Genomic DNA, 8,521 nt, shown 5'->3' with positions numbered 1-8,521 from the left:
AACAACATTCTAAAATTGTAAACAGAAGGCAAGAATTTTACCGAGGAGCCATTGCTAAAAATCTTTTTAGAACTGACGACCTCGGTTGATTCGCGACCGCGTATTAACCGTAGAACGAGGAAAAATTTATTTTTGAATGCTTTTGTAGTAAAGCTTGGAAAAATCTTGAACGAAAGCGAATAGAGGAGGTGTAAGTGTAGGGGGTGCCCCTGCCCCCCTATATATAGGGGACTCCGGGCGCCCGGACCTGTTCCGGGCGCCTGGGGTCAAGTGGGTGGGGCGCCCGGATCCCCTCCGGGCGCCCCGGGTCCGTATACCAGGGGCGCCCGCCCCTGGTTTTTGACTCCGATATTGATTTTTTTTTTGAATAATTTTAAAGAAAAAAGTTTAAGTTTTAAAATAATTTTTAAGTTAAAAGAATTTAAGTTTTAATTTTTAAAATAAATTTTTAAGTTATAAAACATTTAAGTTTTAATTTTTAAAATAAATTTAAAAAAAAAATTTAAGTTTTAATTTTTTAAAATATTTTTTAAGTTAAAAACAATTTAAGTTTTAAAATAAATTTTTAAGTAAAAAAAAATAAATTTTTAAGTTAAAATTAAAAATAATTTTTAAGTAACAAAAAGTAAGTTTTAAAATAGATTTTTAAGTTAAAAAAAATTAAATTAAAATAAAAATTTTAAGTTAAATCACAATTTAAGTTAAAATAAATTTAAGTATTAATTAATTTTTAAAATGAATTTTTAAGTTAAGTTTAATTTTTAAAATAAATTTTTAAGTTAAAAAAATTTAAGTTTTAATTTTTAAAATGATTTTTTTTTTAAAAAGTAAGTTTTAATTTTTTAAATAAAAAAATTTAAGTTTTAATTTTTAAAATAATTTTTAAGTTAAAAATTTAATTTTTAATTTTTAAAATAATTTTTAAGTTAAAAAATTTAAGTTTTAATAAAGTATTTAAGTTTTAATTTTTAAAATAATTTTTAAGTTAAAAAAATTTAAGTTTTAATTTTTAAAATAATTTTTAAGTTAAAAAAATTTAAGTTTTAATTTTTGAATAAAAAAAAAATAAGTTTTAATTTTTAAAATAATTTTTAAGTTAAAAAATTTAAGTTTTAATTTTTAAATAAAGAATTTAAGTTTTAATTTTTAAAATAATTTTTAAGAAAAAAAATTAACTTTTAAAAAAGACATTTACGATTAATTTTAATTTGAATTTAATTTTAAATTTAATTTTAATTTTAATTTTAATTTAATTTTAATTTTAATTTAATTTTAATTAAATTTTAATTTTTATTTTAATATCCTTAGTCATCTCACCCGATCTATGTTTTCAATCAGGGAATCCTATAATTTTGTGAGATGAATCAGATTCAATTTTAGAGTTTGTTTTTAACTTGTGTTAGATTCAGGTTTAGCTTTGGGTTCAACAAATAGGCGTTCTCTGGATAAACTTCTGGGTTATGGTGAGTCACTAGGACATCATTAAAGTAACCATGCCTTCGAGGTTTTCCAAATAGTCCTATCCACTGGACTTAGTACAAAACCTTGGTCTAACTGGTTAGGATCCATAAAGGGTAGCTTCGGTCAGTTCCACTTAGACAAATGCACCAGGTCAAAGTCATATCTTCCTAGACATGCATAGACTAAGCTTCTCCAACGTACTATCATCCAAAATTTCACTAGTACCATTTTTCAAGTTAAACTTGAACTCTTTTTAACTAATCCTAATTACCCTGTCGGGTAGGTTGGTTAGGGTTACCCTTAGCCATAAAGGGTACCTTCGGTCAGTTCCACTTAGCCAAATGCACCAGGTTAAAGCCATATCTTCCTAGACATGCATAGACTAAGCTTCCCTAACGTACTATCATCCAAAATTTCACCAGTACCATTTTTCAAGTTAAACTTGAACCTTTTTTAACTAATCCTAATTACCTTGTCGGGTAGGTTGGTTAGGGTTACCCTGCCGGGTATGTTAGTTTTGGAGGTGTCAGCTATTCTAGAGCCTCCCCCTGAATCAATGGCCTTTTAATTTAATTTTGTTCTCGGTTTATGTTTATTTCTTTTATAATTATATTTTACTTGGTGATAGTTTATATTTTGTTGAGTTTTAACATGTTTAGATTTTTAAATTTTTTTGTTCAGGTTTGTATTCTGGTTTTTTATTTGATTTATTTGACTTTATATAATATATTTTATTTTTAGGGATATAATATTGGTTAGCTCCTATTTGCGTGGTCAAACACGCTTTCGGAACCTAGGCTTTGTTCGTTGATTTATATTAGGTTATTAATGATTTAAACGTTTTATTTGAGTTCGACTTATATCCGAGTCCGGTTTTGTTATAACATGCTTTTTGATTATTTAGAATTAAGTCTAAATTTTTTGATCTAGTAGTAAATTTTTCTAACATATTTTTTAAATTATTAATTTCTAATTTTAATAATGAATTCTCCTCCTCAAGTGTTAGATCTTGAGTTGGTTTATTATTTACAACTTGTTCCTTGAGGATTTGATTTTCCTTGAGGAGCAATTTGTTTTCATTTTCTAATTTAACTAATTTATTATTTAAGCATGAAATAATTTTAAAAAATTTCTGGTTTAAGGTTAGGAATACCTCTTCGGAACCTTCGAAAACGAGTACGGACTCGTGGCTCGATTCAGGTTCGGACCCGTCTTCTGATTCTTCTTCCGATTCTTCTTTTGATTCTGCTTCGTGGGCCATCAGCATGAGGTGGCTCTGGTGCTTCTGATCTTTTGCGTCCGATTCTTCCGAGGATGAGTCGTCCCACGTCACCTTGAGGGCCTTCTTTTTGGTTGGCTTCGGTTTGTCGATCTTAAATCTTGGACACTCATTCTTGTAGTGACCCTTCTTGTTGCATCCGAAGCACGTCACGCTCCTCGATTCGATTGGAGAATTGATCTTTTGAAGGTCCTTCTTGCTGAAGCTTCTTTTCCTCCTGGCGAACATTTTCCTTATCAGGTTCACCAGGTGTTCTTCATCTTCAGAGTTCAGGTCAGAATCTTCTTCCAGTTCAGACTTGTTCTTCTTTTCTTTTGAGGAACCTGCAAATAAGGCTACACCTTTCTCGACCCCGACATTAGTTTGCTCATGCAGTTCTAATTCACAAAAAAGCTCATCTAATTTTAATTTAGATAAATTTTTAGAGATCTTGTAGGCATCTACGATAGATGCCCACAAGCTGTTGCGTGGAAAGGCGTTTAGGGCATACCTTATTAAGTCCCGGTTCTCCATTTGGTGCCCTATTGCGTGGAGTCCGTTGAGAATGTCTTTGATTCTTGCATGGAGTTGGCTGGCCGTTTCTCCTTCCTACATTTTTATGTTAAAAATTCTATTTAAGAGCAAGTCTCGTTTTGTTACCTTAGCGTCGCTCGTTCCTTCGTGCAGCTCGATCAATTTGTCCCACAGCTCTTTAGCGTTCTTGTGTGGTCCGACCCGGTTCAGTTCTTCTCTAGTCAATCCGCACTGTAAGGTGTTGATTGCTTTGTTCTCTGTTGATGCCTTCTTCTTTAGGTCTGTTTTCCAATCTTCTGGATCCAGTAGATTCCCGGAACTGTCTACTGGTATTTTGTAGGGTCTTGTGACGCTCAGCCACTGGTCGAAGTCAGTCTGAGATACACTTCCATTCGCTTCTTCTAGTACGGGAAATCATCCCCGTTGAAGAGGGGAGGTCACACTGTGCTGAAGCCTTCGATCTGCGACATTTTTAATCTGCACACAAAAAAAATATAGAGAGGTTCCAAGACTTGGTCTTGGATTAATAGTGCGGAAGGAATTAAATAAAAATAACCAAATTGGTGTTGCACCAATTTAGTTTCAATTACGACAAAAAAAAATTCCAAAAGGGTAATAAAAAATTGAAGTCCGAAAAAAATAAAAAGAAAATCACCCCCTTGTCTGATTGGTGGTTGCACCAAATCAGAGCGGTACCTGCTCTGATACCACTTGCTGGATCGTAGACGTTCGATAGAGGGGGGGGTGAATATCGAAAATCGTTCGTCGATAAGAGAGTTAAGCGCAACGGAAAAATTAAGACAATGCAATGCTAACACAAGAACCAATTTTACTTGGTTCGGAGCCTTTGGCGACTCCTACTCCAAGGCCCGCACACAAGGGTGCTTTCGTTGGGCAATTCACTAGCAATTCGAAGAATGTTACAATTAAGAATTACAGGAATGCTAAAAAAAAATTAATACCGACAAACTGAAAAGAAGTAAACCGAAGATCGCGCTTTGTCAGAGTAGCCTCAAGGCGTCACAGGAGCACGGTAGAGCAGAGAGTTCTGAGTTGTGTTTGAAGCTCCACCCCTGCCCCTTCTTTTATATGAAGCTCGGGGCACCCCGGATCCCTTCCGGGCGCCCTGGTGGGATGTGGCAGGTCCAACCAGTGAGCTCCACGTGGCGACGACGCGTTTGAATAAACTTTACCTCCCGGACGCCCGTATCCCTTCCGGGCGCTCGGACCTCCGGGCGCCCGAACCACCTTTTTCCAGGGAACACCTTTCCTGCAAAACAAGGTTAGTCCGAGGCAAATATATAATGTATATCCTGCAAAACAGAGTGTTAACACAGTTCATAAGTTTAACATAAAAGTTATGACTTAGATTCCGTCTTTCCGAGACCAGAATCTAGTCACGATCTCGACTTAGATATCAAAAATGGATCTAAGCCGGATCGACGCCTACTGTTCCCTTCCCGGGAACGCGTCCTCATAGTCACTCCCTTCCAGTGACTTACTTTTACTCACCTGCCAGACGTCCGATTATCCCTTCGACCCGTCTGGACTTCTCACCAAGCGTCCGGTCAGCCCGTCGACCCGCTTGGACTTCTCGCCAACTATCCGGTCAGCCCGTCGACCTAGTTGGACTTCTCGCCAAGCGTCCGGTCAGCCCGTCAACCAGCTTGGACTTTGTGCCAGACATCCGGTCAGCCCGTCGACCTGTCTGGACTTAGCCTGCACACTCGATCAGAGTGTTAGATCACAACGAACCTAAGTTAACCTGATTTGTCATTCATCAAAACCTGAGTTAGACCGTTAGTGCTAACCGCACCAACATTATATACATGGCATGCATTTTAAATAGGTTGATCATGCAAAACATCAACTCAAACCATGCTAGTAATATAATGAAAACAAGAATCTTGGCATATTATAGAGTTCATCAATGCTGCACTTTATAACTCAAGTTCACAACCTTAGGAAACTTCTGATAGGATCGAGTAGCTCGATAGAGGGGGGGGTGAATATCGCGTTATTTTAAAAACTATTCTTTTTCTTTTTAAGTCAGAATCATGCAGCGGAAAATAAGAAAGGAGACACAATCGTTTTACTTCGTTCGGAGCCTAGCTCGACTCCTACTCGAAGGCCCGCGGTCCTTGACCGCACCGATGGGCAAAGCACTAAAACTCTTCTCTTCGAAGTCCTCGGAGAGAAGTAGATCGTACAAGTACAATGGAATAAGATAGTAACAAGCCTACTATCTTATTTACAATTAAGTGCAAAAAATAAGTATACCGACAATAGTGTGCGTAGAATGTAGCTTGGTCGGTACTTCCAGACGGAGTGACTTGCTGAGCTGTTGAAGATGTGTAGCACAATCCGTACGTGAAGAAGAACTTTTGAGATGATCAGAAGAGTTATCCCTGCCTCTATCTTCGAGCCTGGCTTTATAGGGGTACTGAAGGTTCGGTCGACCGATCCCCTGTTCGGTCGACCGAACCAGCTCCGATCACCTCCAGCTGGCAATCTGACGCTGGCTCGTAATTGTGCTTTAATTTGCCTTCAATGGTTCGGTCGACCGATCCCTCTGTTCGGTCGACCGAACAAGCTCCTTCCCTGTTCGTCGAGATTTGCCTTGATCTGCATTTACTGCGACTTTAATATTGATGGTTCGGTCGACCGATCCTCGGGTTCGGTCGACCGATCAGTGTAGTTTCCTTCTGCATCTGATCGTTGCTGATTAAACTGATCTGTGCTGAGCATCTTGGTTCGGTCAACCGATCCTTTGGTTTGGTCGACCGATCCAGCCAAACCTGCAACACAGTATTAAGCAAAGTATCTCTACAACACAAAGATTAGCACAGTAATATATAATGCATGAGTATGACAGTTAGGACTGTCTTGATCTCAACTTGGAAACCTTCCCGGTTTCTTTAGTTGGATCAGTGACCTTAGGTTGTTCCTTTTAGGAATCCGACCTCACTGTCGCTCTTCCAGTTGCATACCTTAACTTACCTGCCAAACATGATTCTCCAGACATGTTTGGTCTTTTGTCTGCTCAGTGTCTGATCGCCTGATCCACTAAGACTTTTCCTGCAATACCATATTAGCAAACAACAATAATAGTAATACAGAAAATAATAGTAAACCTAAACCTAGATTTACCGAGATCCGCTGGTCCGGTCGACCGCGCACGGTCGACAGGAAACCATCCGATCAACCTTGCTTGGAGTTCACTCCTCCAAGACTTCTTGTTACCTAAGGTTACCACCCCCTAGGATTTTCTCCACTTGGCTTCACTCACCAAGACTCAGTATTCGGCTACCCAGGGATCAAGTCCTCCAGACCTATCCACCTGGCTTCCACGACATACCGAGATTTCCCTTACCTAGCCTACAACTAAGACTCAGTATTCGGTTACCCATGGATCAAGTCCTCCAGACCTATCCACCTGGCTTCCATGATATACCGAGATTTCTCTCCCTGCCTAGCCTCTAACTAGGACTTCCCTTGCCTAGCCTACAACTAGGACTTCTCTAGATCAAGCTCCATCCTAAAACATTCTTACTTAAACATATTTGTCTGACATTAAAACCTAGGAGGTCGATTGCACCAACAATCTCCCCTTTTTTTATGTTTAACAAATATGTTTAAGTTAGGTCAATTTAAAAAGATTTAGATTTCTAACTTAAACCTCTTTTCTCCCCCTTTTGTCATACAACAAAAAGAACCCTTCATAAATTACTTTTAATTGCTAATGATCCCTAAGTTTTGCACCAACAATGATAGAATACCTTTAAACATTTCCAAGATATTTTCTAAGGTATTCTCCCACCCTTTTGAAGGACAATAATAAGATGTATTTTTCTAAGTGGGCATGCATCAAATATTAATTAAAAAAATTCCAAAAATTCCAAAAAAAATTGTAAAGCGTTTTTATCAAGCATGCTTTCCAAAGAGTATTTGAAATCGGAGTTCAATACCATTTTCAAAATAAATATAAAATATTTCAAGGCTAAAAATATTTTCAAGGATTTTAAAAAGATATTCCAAGGCTTGGACTTTGTCAAAAATCCTTTTTTCTTACTGGTTTACTAAGATATGAATGTCAAAATATTCAAAGTATTTTCAAAGTATGAAACATAAAGTTTTTAGAGTAATTTTCAAAGTATTTTTCAAAAAGTATGAGTTTGAAAAATATGATTTTGAAAGATAATGCTTGAAGAAGAATTTTGTAAAAGTAATATATATATATATATAAATATATATATATATATATATATATATATATATATATATATATATTTTAAAAAAATATTTGATTAAGAGATTTTAAGATATTTTTCAAAAAAATTTGTAAAGAAGTTTTATCAAGCAATTTTCAAAGAGTGTTTTGAAACAATTTTTTTTTTTTTAGAATATGTTTTCAAAAGCATGATTTTGAATTAAAAATATGTCCTTCAACCAAGTCTCTCCCCCTTAACTAGACACTATTTTTTAGATATCCTTGTTATCCACAAGGAAGACTTTTCTATATGTGTCTAAGAGTCACGATTGACTTAAGGTTCTAAAGACTTAGGCGATGAATAACAATAATTATATATAATACACTCAATCAATCATCAATCAAGATTTGAAAAATATTTCATAAGAAAATAGATTTATAAGTTTTCAAAATCCTTTTTAAGGAAATAGTTTAAATTTTAATTTTCTTAGCATCTCACCCATTCTAAAATTTTAAGTATGGTAATCCTATAATTGTGTGAGATGACTTTACTTAAATTGAATTTTAGTTTAACGTAAATTAATTTTGGGTTAAAATTAATGATTAATTAATGGTAACATTATTTGAACTAATATTTAGTTTACTGATTTTAACTTAACTAATTAATAAAGGATTAATTTTAAAATTCAATGATTATTAATTAATTTTAATTGCTATGGTTGTAGGTTGATTGTTAGATTAATAATTGGTTTAAAAAAAATTAGTTTCAATTTAGTATGATTATTTAAGTTTAATTAATTGCTTTTTAAAGGTTAAAGTTAAATTAATTTACTTATTTAAAATAATTTTGATTAAGTTTTAAAAATAATTTTAATTAAGTTTTTTAATTAAGTTTTTAAAATAATTTTAATTAAGTTTTTACAAATAATTTTAATTAAGTTTTTACAAATAATTTTAATTAAGCTTTAAAATAATTAAGTTTTTTAAAAAAAAATAATTTAAATTAAGTTTTAAAATAATTTTAATTAGGTTTTTAAAATAATTTTAATTAAGTGTTT

This window comes from Zingiber officinale, chromosome 3A (genome assembly GCF_018446385.1).
Source record: "Zingiber officinale cultivar Zhangliang chromosome 3A, Zo_v1.1, whole genome shotgun sequence".
Lineage (NCBI taxonomy): Eukaryota > Viridiplantae > Streptophyta > Magnoliopsida > Zingiberales > Zingiberaceae > Zingiber > Zingiber officinale.
The sequence above is the reverse complement of the archived record's forward strand: the minus strand, read 5'-3'. Positions refer to the sequence as shown.